General features: G+C 38.9%; 1 long non-coding RNA gene across 1 annotated transcript in view; it reads right to left on the bottom strand.

Moving 5' to 3' along the window:
- The window catches only part of LOC143670017 (uncharacterized), a 92,065-nt gene that overhangs the window by 58,789 nt on the left and 20,909 nt on the right, over window positions 1–12,367 (bottom strand). Inside the window, exon 3 of the long non-coding RNA XR_013169208.1 lies at window positions 3,465–3,558. This is a non-coding gene — a long non-coding RNA (uncharacterized LOC143670017). The remainder of the gene's footprint in view (window positions 1–3,464; window positions 3,559–12,367) is intronic.

Below are 12,367 nucleotides of genomic sequence, written 5' to 3'. Positions count from 1 at the left end.
ACAAGATACACTGCAGAGGTTTATATTTACTCTGGGGCATGGATTCCAAGAATCCATGGGATTCTGGAATCTCAGATTTCTGGGATCTCAGACCCTGCTCTTTCCACTGTACAACAAATTAGTAATTATGAGGATTCACACATCCCTTTCTTATGACACTTTTAAGTGTTCAAGTTGCTTTCACGCAATGTCTCTTATTTTCAGTTTAATTCTACCTGGTGTTAAGGAGAGACATAATAGAGAAGGATCAGTGACGAAAGCAGAGTATTTCCAAGAAGTTAAAGCTCAGAACATGAAGTATTATTTGTCTCATGCTGAAGATTCCTTTGAGGTTGTGAGCATGAAAAGCTGGATAAATTAACTTGGGAGTTATTGACGTAAAAGGAATAGCCATGGCACCTCACTGGTGAACCAATGAAGTTTGCCATCTAGCTGTCTAACACCTTTGTTCATTCCCTTTCTCACACCAATGCCAGAATCTCAAGGAATATTTATCATCTCCAGCTGTTGTCCTCTGCATTTAGACTTTGGCACATCTGTTTCCTTTTCCTGGAATCTCTTTCTGCTCACCTTTTCAACTGGGTTTGGTGCCCCCATGGCAACCTCTGTGGCCCCATCACACCCAGTGCTTATGCCGATGGTTGCACTTCTCTCGGGATGGTAATTTCCTGTTTATTTGGGTTTTTTCCCCCACAAGATCACAGACTTCTCTGTGACTGAAAATATGTCCTATTTTTTCTTAGATTCTCAGCACTAAACTCAATCCCCATTAGTAGAAGACATGCAATCATTTTTGTTGAATGAATGATTGGGAATCATAACTTTACAGAGATTTAAATGTTAACTTGGTGTGGTAAGGTTTAAATGCACGTTGAATAAAATGTAGCAAGGTTTGTTTTCATCTTATTTAGACGTTTGTTTTTCACGGGTGAAAGGCAAGTGAGAGAAATTGGCAAGGACTGGAGGAAGAGAGGAAGTATACTTAAAGGTAGTTAAGACACATGGTTTAGCAAGTTGGAAGGTAGCCCAAGAGAATATTTGCAGTGCTAATGGGCCAGTCCTGGGGAAGGAGAACATGGATTATTTTTTTAAAACAAAGAGTTTACTGAGCTCTGTGCTGAAGTCAGCACTGGGCTTGATGGTGTCAGGGAGCAGGGAGAGGAAAGCACCAGGGACAAGAGAGGAAAAGGGCTTGGCAGCCCTGACCAGGAAGCAGCCACGGGATTGCTGGATTTTAACAAAGGGCAAAAATGAGATTAGTTCAAAATAAGCTAAAATTCCATGTGTGGCCTGAGCAGGTCTTTTACAGTCTCCAAAGGAAGAGGTTTAAGTTTCCAGAAGTTTTAACCAGGCTCCTTTTAATGTTGGCCAAGGGTGACCCATCTTCATCAACTGTACTCATTACTCCCCTCTGCCCAGAGAAAAAGTCCAGGCTCATCAGTGCGGCAAAGTGTAACCCTCCATTCACCATGCACCATGCATCTTGCAGTCACCCAGCTACTCCAGGATTCCTAATTATGTTTGTATTTTCATTTTTGTGAAGTTCTGTAGGGGCTGCTCTCTGCCTGCACCTCCTCTCTGCAGCCATGTCCACCCTGCAATGCCTGACCACCATTCAAGATCCATCTCACATGCAAGTCTTCCTTAGCTTCCATTCAGAGTACATAAGTTCTTTTGCGTTTCTAGAGTAATTGGCCTTTAAACTTTTTGGCCAAACAACCCCTAAAAAGATTTTGTAGGGCTGTGATCATCACCTTTAGCCATCAATAAAATACACGAACAAATTTTTCCTTAATAGGGGTAAACAAAAGTTCTAAAGAGAAGAGTCCTGCAGCTGCTTCACTGATCCTGGTTTGCACAGCAGTGGAACTACACACAGGTTTGTGCTTCAGAGGGCAGAGAGATTTGTGTTCCCTGCCCTCACAGTGCCTCGAGGAGGTCACCAGACCCTAGAGAAGAAATGGCTATGGGGTGGGGTCTAGGTAGAGCAGGTCTTAGATAGTGGCAGAAAGTTTCCTGCACCTCAGCAGATCATGGAAACAGCAGAACGATTCCTGTTTCCCAGGAAGGGCCCAGGACCTCCAAACCTGAAGGAGCAAGTGGACTGAAGAGGACTATTTCTGTGCTGATCCCAAGACCAACACCAAGAGCCAGGCAGGACAGCACCTGTGTGAGCAGATGTCCCCTATGAGATCACAGACTTCTCCGTGGCTGAAATTATGTCCTATTTGTTCTTAGATTCTCAGCACTAAACTCAATCCCCATTAGTAGAAGACATGCAATCATTTTTTATTTGGACAGAAGGCATTTCGCTTTGGGTGGACAGAAGGCAGTGAGGACCTGTGGACTCTGCTCTCCTTCTGGATACCTTGGCATGACATGTGCTTCCCCCACCTCCAAGAAAACCCACCCAGGTACATCCACAGATAAGAGATCGAATGAGATTGAGTTTCTATCACCCTGGTGTAATGGTGGCTTGAAAAATAAACTACTGTGAGTTAAAGAAAAAAAGCTACATTTCTTATACATCTGAGTGTACAAGAAAGAATATATTGACAGATGTACCTGCTGGAGATGTTTAGAAGGCATTTTATCTTTCTCTCCTCTCCCCAATTAGACCATATGCTCCTAGAATGGGGCTTGTTCCTGCTTTATATTAAGTGCTTTGACACTAATATTTGTGGAATGAGTATGTGTGTGTGTTGGTTTCTGGGGCTATGGTGTGTGAAGGTTTATCTGATTCAGGAAAATATAATCAATATTTTTTAACATTAGATTTGATGGATTTATGCCTTTTCAGGTCTTATTTTGGAACTTAAAACACCCCCTTACAAGTTTTGGAAAGGAAGTGTTTTCACTGAGGAAAAAGTATACTTAGAGCAAAATATGAAGAAAAACCTCAGATGGGAGAAGGTAGAAAAATACCCATGAGAATGAAGGAACTCGTGAGACTAATTTCAGCCAACTAAGGAACCAAAAGGAAGTACCAGGTCAGTTGTAGTTCACCGCGCCTCGGAGAGCAGCCCAGATTGGCCTCTAGGCATCTAAAGTTCTCAGAAATAAAGGCATTTCATAAATGGGCCTTCACATCCAATGAAGTGAGGCCAGAATTATAGTGGCTTCCACTTAAGCTTTTAGCTGAAATCTGAGGCTTGAAAGTTGAGCTATAAAACATAGGCCTGAACTTTTAATTAAAGCATGACTAGTAGGTTAGACAAAGCAAAAATAACAATGAAGCAATTTTATGCCTTTGGAATCCTGGATCAGGTGTGTCTGATCAGCCTAAGGTGAAACTATTCACAATACACTAACCTCCACCATTTGTTCTTTCGAGCTACAGGTTTTGAAGGAGCTTTCTGCAAAACTGCCATGTCATGAATTTGAAATAGGGTCTCGGACCGATAAGGTGCCTTGGCTTGGAAAAGAGGCTGGGTAATGTGGACGTAAATAAGACAAGGACTCACAGAATAGGCAGGCTCGGTGTTAATAGTTCCGCGGGAAGAATTGATGCTGGTAAGAACTTTCTCCTCCAGGAGAAGTGAGGAGATCTTCAATTCACTAAAAGAGATAAACAGTGAATTTACGAATGTTATCGAATGAGAAGCATGTTCGACAAAATGATTTTCTAGGTGCACACTTTCTCTGCATTGGAAGTACTAAAATTGGATAACAATGCAAAACATAGTGAATTAATATAAGTTCTAGAAAAGGTCATTATTATAATGATGAGGGCAGGTGAACTGGTGTGCATCTATATGGTGGCCAATCATTTCAGCACCAAGATGATCAGGAAAATGTACAGTATATCTGTTTCAAATGAGGTTTTTAAATTCAAACTACTTAGTTTTTTCCCAAGGAATGCTTCACATCAGGTGAATGTTTTGCTGATTCTCTGAATGGCAACTCATTTCCTCTCATCCCAAGAGGAGAAATATCGACCTGATGAATTTACAACGCCAGCGAGAAGGATATGTGGCCGTTTTTTGTTCTATTGTGACCATTGTTGAGAATGGACTTCTCGCTCCCTCTCCCTGACATTTAATCCAGAGGAGGTCCTCAGAGTCCATCCTTCAATAATGACATATGCCTGAGACTCTCCTGTCATTTGTCCTGTGAGTGCGATATGGGTTGACTTTCCCCAAAGACCATTTTATAGTCACAGAACACCATCTGTCCCCAGATCAGAAGACATTTACTTGTTAATTTCCTCTAGAATCAGATTTAAGTTCTAATAGCTGGCTTCCAAGACGTTCTGTAGGATAGCACTAAATATATTTTCTGGTGTCCTGTCACATTTTGGAAGATATTAGCTAAGGCTTGTAGAAGGTCAGATGCTGGTGGGGGTGGGGAGGGTGATAAAGACTGTGAAGTAATGGTTGCTGTCCTCTGGGTGCTTGCTGTCTGCCACTATGACAGTCGGGCTCATCTTCTCATTGATCCACCAACAACCTGCGCTCCCACTTGGGGTGTTTCCTACGTGTGAAATATCTCACTTGTCAACACTGCTATTCCAACCCCTTTGGATCCAGAAAACGTTTACCTTTGTCACAAAGCTTTTTTCTGGCTACTTTGGTTCTCTTGACCATCTGCTCTGAAATTTCAAAGAAACAATACTCTCCCCCACACAATTAAGTAAGATCGAGCCATTATGTTTTATGTTTGCTTTTGCTTCAGGTGCATTGATCTCAAATCTCCCCACTAGATTGCAAATCCCCTTTTCCAACAGTGCCCAGTACCCTGGAAGTCCTCTTTAAACACTCATTTGCTGAGTGATATTGGAGGATGCGTCTTCAAAATGAACAAACCAAACACCACAAAAAGCTTGCTTCCCTGTATGATAAAGGACTATGTATTCCTTCTCTTTACTATCATCTTTGTGGTACTTGGGGGAAGATGTGTTTGGCCAATCATCTTTATTCCACAGTTAAGGTAACTTTTCCAACAACACCAGCCTAAGTGGGGGAGCCAGCAGACAACCTCAGATGGACTGCCTCCAAAGTACGTGTTCTTTCCAACACAGTGCACCCCTTCAGTGAAAGAGCAGAAAATCTGGGCTCCCACAGTCTTCAGTTGGGACGAATCACATAAATGGAAATCTAGAATGAATAACATTATTGCTTCTAGATTGTAAGGGTTTGCCAGCTGTCCTAGCACTCCTTTCCAAAGGGAAGAAGATATTAAAATATTTAGTACAGAAGATTTGTGACTGGCTAAGGGAGAAGAGTGATCAGTGGCATGTGAGTGGATGCAGAGATGGGAGAAGAGCTGGGATTCAAGTATTTTTCTTAGGCATTTCCTAAACTCTGAGGTACTGAAGCTGGAGCAGAGACTATGGAGTCTGATCACCTTGGTGTGAATCCTCCTACAAGCTGTGTGAACCTCACCTTTCTGAGTCTCATTTTCCCCACCTGTAGGAAATCTATAGTGTTAGGATACTAAGAACCTACCTGGTAGAGCTGTTCTGAGAATTAAATGAATTAGTATCTGTCAAGTGTTTAGAGAAGTGTCTGGCTCATAGTGAGCACTAAATGAGTGTTTGTTAAATAAAGAAAATAGTTTCTCCAATAAAGTAAAATTCTATAAACTCTTTAAAGAATACAGAATTAATTTTAATTTCATGATACATAAACTTCCTTTTGTTAAAAAAAAGCAGATAATGCCCCCTTATCATAGTGTCTACTTTTCCTTCCCAGAAGAATGTATTTTGTATGTATCTTATCGAAACTTTAAAAAGCATTTTGCATATAATACAAACACTATATTAAATATATTGTAATGTTCTATGGATTTTTTTTCACAAATGGCACATTGTGCTATTATAGAATCTGCTTTTTTCATTCAATATTATGTTTTTGAGATATAGTCACAGTGATTTGCACAGATCTATTTCTTTCTTTTTAAGTGCCATGTAGTATTCCACTGTGTGAGTATATTTTATTTGCCCATTTAAGTACTAATGGATATTTAAGTTATTTCTAATTTTTTTCATGAATAAGCATTTAATAATATTCGCATGTATTTAGTCAAATATTTTCTTGCAAACAAGCATTTCCAAGTTCCAAAAGGCTTAGTTATGTAAAGTTATAATTTACATAGCTAATGTTATATTTCATCATACATAAGCATTTTAAAATTATGAATGAGAAGGAACATTAACTTGGGAAAATGTTGCTGCATCACTTTCAAAATAAGCATATATTTTAAACAGAAAGGGTTTTTATGAGAATATCTCATTTTAGCTGCATTTGAATGTCAATGCACAAAATCCCTAGCAAATGCATCTTCTAGAAATTTTTTTTCAGAATGTCTAATATATAATTTAAATGCTGTATTGCAATGCTATGCTCTCAACATCTATTTTGAGGTTTTCTTTTTGCTGAGTCCATACTTGGTGATGTATTCAGTTTCTAGGGACTTAAAAACAGATTTTTTCAGTATTAACTTAAGCACATGCATCTATAGGAAAATTCCTTTTTTTTTTAACTTTTTGTTATTGTGGTAACATATTTACAATTAAGATTTCCCATTTTAACCACCTGTGAGTGTACAATTCAGTGGTAACAAACACATTCAGTGCCACCATCACCACCATCCATTACCAAAACTTCTCCATCACTCCAAGCAGAAATTACACATTAACTACCCATGGCCCACCCCCAGCCCTGACATAGGTAAAATCTTTACATCATATAGACCTACTATATCTTTGTCTGAACCTCTTTTCCATAGCAAAAAGAAATAAATATATATCTGAGCTGGTTTGAAAGGATTATGTACCCTAGAAAAGGCATGGTTTAATCCTGATCCAATCTTGTGGGAGCAAAGTTTCTTTTAAACTCTATGCAGCACTGTATGTTGGAAACTTGATTAGATTATCTCCACAGAGATGTGACACACCCAACTGTCTCTTTTGAATAGAGAGATGTGACTCTACCCATTCCAAGTGGATCTTGATTAGTTTACCGGAATCCTTTAAAAGAGGAAACATTTTTGGAGAAAACTTCAGAATGTGAGATAGTCATGAGAGTGAATAGAGCCAGAGCTCATGCAGCCATAAACCTTTGGAGATGAAGAAGGAAAATGCCCCCAGGGGAGTTTCATGAAACAAGGAACCTGGAGAGAAAGCTAGCAGACATCTGTTCGCCATGTGCCCTTCCAGTTGAGAGAGAAATCCTGAATGTCATTGGCCTTTCTTAAGTGAAGGTAACCTCTTGTTGGTGCCTTAATTTGGACATTTTTATAGACTTGCTTTAATTGGGACATTTTCTCAGCCTTAGAACTGTAAACTCACAACTTAACAAATTCCCCCTTTTTAAACGGTATTCCATTTCTGGTATATTGCATTCTGGCAGCTAGCAAATGAGTACAGTATCCTACATGTCTTCTATTACAAGTAATATTATTATTCATTTACTTTTAAGTGTGATTTTTGGTGTGTGTGTGTTTGTATATTTATTTGTGTTTATTTACCAAAGTAACACCCACTCATTTAAAAGTATCCAAAGCTATTGTGGTGCAGGAGAAAATGAAATGCTAAACCCATTACCATTTCTTTCCAATTATACTCACCAGGGGTAATTCCTATTAACCTCTTGACTTGCACCTTACTGTGAATAAATATATGGTGGTGTATCAGTCAGGATCCTAGCAAACTCTAAATGAGTGACTGAAGAGTGTTATGAAGGGACTATTTACAAAGGAGTGGGCAGGGCTAAGGGAAACTCACATGGGCCCCTGCTGAGTGGTAAAGGAGGGGTCCTTTACCACTATTAATCTTGAAGGGGTAAGCAAAGGGTGGTGACCCACCCAACAAGACCTGTCTTTAGAGGATAGCGCCCAAAATGGGACAGGTAAAGGAACATAGCACTGCCAACCCCCGGGCCTGACAAGGAAGAGCTGAGGGAATGAATACCACGTCCTTTCTCCTCCTGGCTTCCCATATCTTGCTGATTTCTTTCATTGGCCAAACCCAACTGAAAGTAAGAAGACAAGAGAGAGCCGTTTGATGCCATCCATGGTATTGGCTCCTGGGTGGAGAGGAGATAGAGGAAGTGGGGGAGCCATGTGTAAGAGAAATGGGGAAATCCAGCCAGGGAGCTTACCCAGAGCCCCCTGATAGAGCCTCTCCAAACCACACGCATTCACAGATTTCCTAGGGTTTCCTCTTCGGGCACAGACAGCTTCCGTTCAGGATGAGAACTTGGAGAAGATTGCCAGGAGGGCTGTGAGTAAGAGCCTGGGGACCTGGGCCTCCCAAGCTAACAGTCTCCAGCCGGGATACTGCAGAAGGGCAGATCTGAGCAACAGATGTTGCCTGCAGGGACGTTTCGATATTTAGATTCTGACTCATCAAATCCAGGTGGTATTCACTTAGAACCTTGAGCCACCAAGCAAAGATGGATGAAAGATCACTTAGTTCTTAATGCGTAATAAATCACAGAGGCATTTTCTCATTCTGGGAATCCAAGGCTTGGACTCACCTGGCCATATTTAAAACCATGTACTGCCCTTGTTTAGCTCTAAGATGTCCTCCAACTCACACCATGTTATAATATGAGTATAAATATTAGACAGTGAGGCACAGACTTGCTTATATTCCCAGGGTTTTTGCTATAAATTACTGAATTATAACAAAACCATGATCAAGTAAATCTGTCTTCAGTTTTAATTTGATTGCTCTTTAATTTTACCTGTGGAATTGATTAGGATAGACTTAAGGAGTTAATGATTTATAACATTGACCACAAATCTCTATGCTTGAATTTTGGGAGTTAGAAGGAGAGTGGCACCAACAGATCACATTTTAATAGAAAGCAAGGAAATGTGGAAGTAAATCAATCGTAATATGTTTTTAGCTTAGATTCTATACTTTCAGTGTGCAGTGACTAACACAACTCCTGGATCAAAGATAACTTAAGCATTTGGAGTGGGAAGGCATAATGCAGCTGACAACAGCATAATTAGAACTTTTTGAACCCCCTTAGCATTCTTCCCCCTTTTCTTAGCATAGCCCTTGAACCAGTCACCTACTTCTCAGTGCTCCATTTCTAGTGAATACTGTACTATGTGGTCTTGCTAGTGACAATGATGGACAAGCTATCCCCGTCACAAATGGAGACCCACATACTACGTGGTGATATCCAACAGTTTTAAATCAAGCTAATGAACTGTTAAATAACATATATTCTGAGAACATACTATCTTACTATTTATTTTTTAACAGTGTTACTGAGATATAATTTGCATAGCATAACATTCACCCCCTTTAAGTATCAAATCAAAAGAATTTTAGTATGTTTATACTATTGTACAACCATCATCACAATCAAAGTTTAGAACATTTCTATCAACCTTTTACCCATTAGCAGTCATTCTGCATTCTCACTCTAGCCCTAGGCAACTTAATCTACTTTATTTCTATAGATTTGCCTATTCTGGACATTATATATAAATGGAATCATAAAATATGGTGTCTTTTGTGTCTGGCATCTTTCACTGGGCATACTGTTTTAGAGGTTCATCCATGAATCACATATCATTACTTCTTTTTTCCATTGCTGAATAGTTTTCCATTGTATTGATATACTACATTTTGTTTTCCATTTGGCAATTGATGGATATTTGGGTTGTTTCCACTTTTTGGCTGTTGTAAATAATGCACTATGAACTTTCATGTATATGTTTTTATGTGAACATATGTTTTCATCTCTTTTCTCTTGGGTAGATACCCAGGAGTAGATTTGCTGGCTCATTTGGTAAGTCTATGTTAAACTTTTTAAGACACTATTAAAAACTGTTTTCCAAAATGGTTGTACCATTTTACATTCCTGCTAGCATTTATGAGGGTTCTAATTTCTCCACATCCTTATCACTTGTTATTGTGTCTTTTTTATTATAACCCTCCTAGTGGTTAAGGAATGGTATTTCCTTGTGCTTTTGTCATTTTGTCACGAGGCATTTCCTTAATGACTAATGATATTGAGCATGTTTTCATGTGTTTATTGGCTGCTAATATATCTTTTTTTAAAAAATGTCTATTCATATTACCTGCCCATTTCTTTTTTTAATGTACTTTTATTGAGATATCTTCACACAACAACCAGTCCACTCAAAGTGTACAAATGGTTCACAATATCATTGCATAGTTGTATATTCATCATCATGATCATTTTTGGAACATCTGCATTACCCCAGAAAAAGAAAAAAAAGAACAAAGAAACCCCCATACATCCCTATTCCTTACCCTCCCTCTTTTTGACCATTAGTATTTCAATCTACTCAATTTTTTAACACCTCATACGCCCCCTCCTATTTATTTGTTATCTTAATTTTTTCACTCATATACCCATATTCTGGATAAAGGGAGTGTCAGCCACAAGGGTTTCACAATCACATGGCCACACTGTAAAAGCTATATAGTTACACAATTGTGGTCAAGAATCAAGGCTATTAGAACACATAGGAACTGACTCTTGCTTCTGCTCTCCCTGCCATTTCCTGGTTTGCCCACTTCTTAACTGCAAATTTTATTGAGATACTTGTAGATTCACATGCAGGTATAAGAAATAACATGATATATCCCTTGTACATTTGTCCAGTTCCTCCCAATGGTAATATTTTGCAAAATTATCGTATAATATCACAACCAGGATATTACCAGTGATACAATCTGTTGATCAATTCAGCTTTCCCCGAATTTACTTGTACTCATTTGTATGTGTGTATGTATGTATGTGTCTATTTAGTTCTGAGCAATCTTATTACCTATGTAGGTTTGTGTATCTATGGCCACAATTAAGATAAGAGCAATTCCATCCCAAAACAGATCCTTTGTGTTGTCTGTTGTAACCATATACACCTTCTTGCCCTCATTCTCCCAGCCTCCACTGTTTTCTAATCTGTGACAGTCACGAATCTGTTCTCTATTTCTATAGTTTTGTCATTTCAAAAATGTTATATAAATGTAATCATACAGTAAGTGTTCTAGTTTGCTAGCTGCCAGAATGCAATATACCAGAAACAGAATGGCTTTTAAGAAGAGGAATTTAATCAGATGCTAATTTACAGTTCCAAGGCTGAGAAAATATTCCAATTAAAACAAATCTATAGAAATTTCCAATCTAAGGCATCCAGGGAAAGATACCTTGGTTCAAGAAGGCCGATGAAGTTCAGGGTTTCTCTCTCAAGTGAGAAGGCACATGGTGAACACAGTCAGAGTTTCTCCCCCATCTGGAAAGGCACACGGTGAACACAGTCAGAGTTTCTCTCTCATCTGGAAGGGCTCATGGTGAACACAGCATCATCTGCTAGCTTCTTCTCCTGGCTTCCAGTTTCATGAAGCTCCCCGGGAGACATTTTCCTTCTTCATCTCCAAAGGTCTCTGGCTTGTGGGCTCTCTGCTTCTCGAGGCTATGTCAGTCTTCTCTGCTCTCTCCGAATCTCTTTCATTCTCCAAAATGTTTCCTCTTTTATAGGACTCCAGAAACTTATCAAGATCCGCCCAAATGGGTGGAGACATGTCGTCACCTAATCCAGTTTAACAACCACTCTTGATTAAATCACATCTCCAGGGAGATGATCTGAGTACAGTTTCAAACATACAGTATTGAATAGGGATTATTCTGCCTTAATGAAATGGGATTTAGATTAAAACATGGCTTTTCTAGGGGACATACATTCTTTCAAACCAGAACAGTGAGTAACCTTTGGGATTTGCCTTTTTTTTTCTACTCAGCATAATTCTCCAGATATTCATCAAAGTTGTTCAGTTTATCAATACTTGGTACTTTTTATTGATAAGTAGTATTCCATGGTATGGATGTACCATGAATTGTTTAGCCATTTCCCCATTGAAAGGCATCTGGGTTGAAAGGACATCTTGAGTCCTTTACTATTATTAATAAAGTTATACAAACATTCATGCACAGGTTTTTGTGTGCTCCCATATATCTCCCTTATCCTTTTTCAATGGTGTTTTTGTCCAAGACAACCTCTTTAAATTTTGTGTGTCCATTATTAGGAAATATGATTGAGTCTTACTCAGTTGTATTCTATCTCTTATAGGAATTAAAGAGTAAGTTATATATTGAGGGTACAGGACTATTGGGTTTTTGCATTTACCCATTTAGTTACCTTTACTGAAGATCTTCACTATTTCATTTTGCTCCAAGTCACTCTCTCCTGTTTATTCCTTTCAACCAGAAGAAATCCCTTTAGAAATTCTTGTAGGGCAGGTCTTTCGGTGATGAATTTCCTCAATTTCTATTTATCTGTGAATGTTTTATTTCCTTTAAAAATATACTTTTTATGGAGGTATCCTCATGCACCATACTGTCCATCCAAAGTATATAATCAATGGTTCATAATT

This window comes from Tamandua tetradactyla, chromosome 26 (genome assembly GCF_023851605.1).
Source record: "Tamandua tetradactyla isolate mTamTet1 chromosome 26, mTamTet1.pri, whole genome shotgun sequence".
NCBI classification, from domain to species: domain Eukaryota; kingdom Metazoa; phylum Chordata; class Mammalia; order Pilosa; family Myrmecophagidae; genus Tamandua; species Tamandua tetradactyla.
Note: the sequence above shows the minus strand (reverse complement) of the source record. Positions and strands in the feature narration are given on the sequence as shown.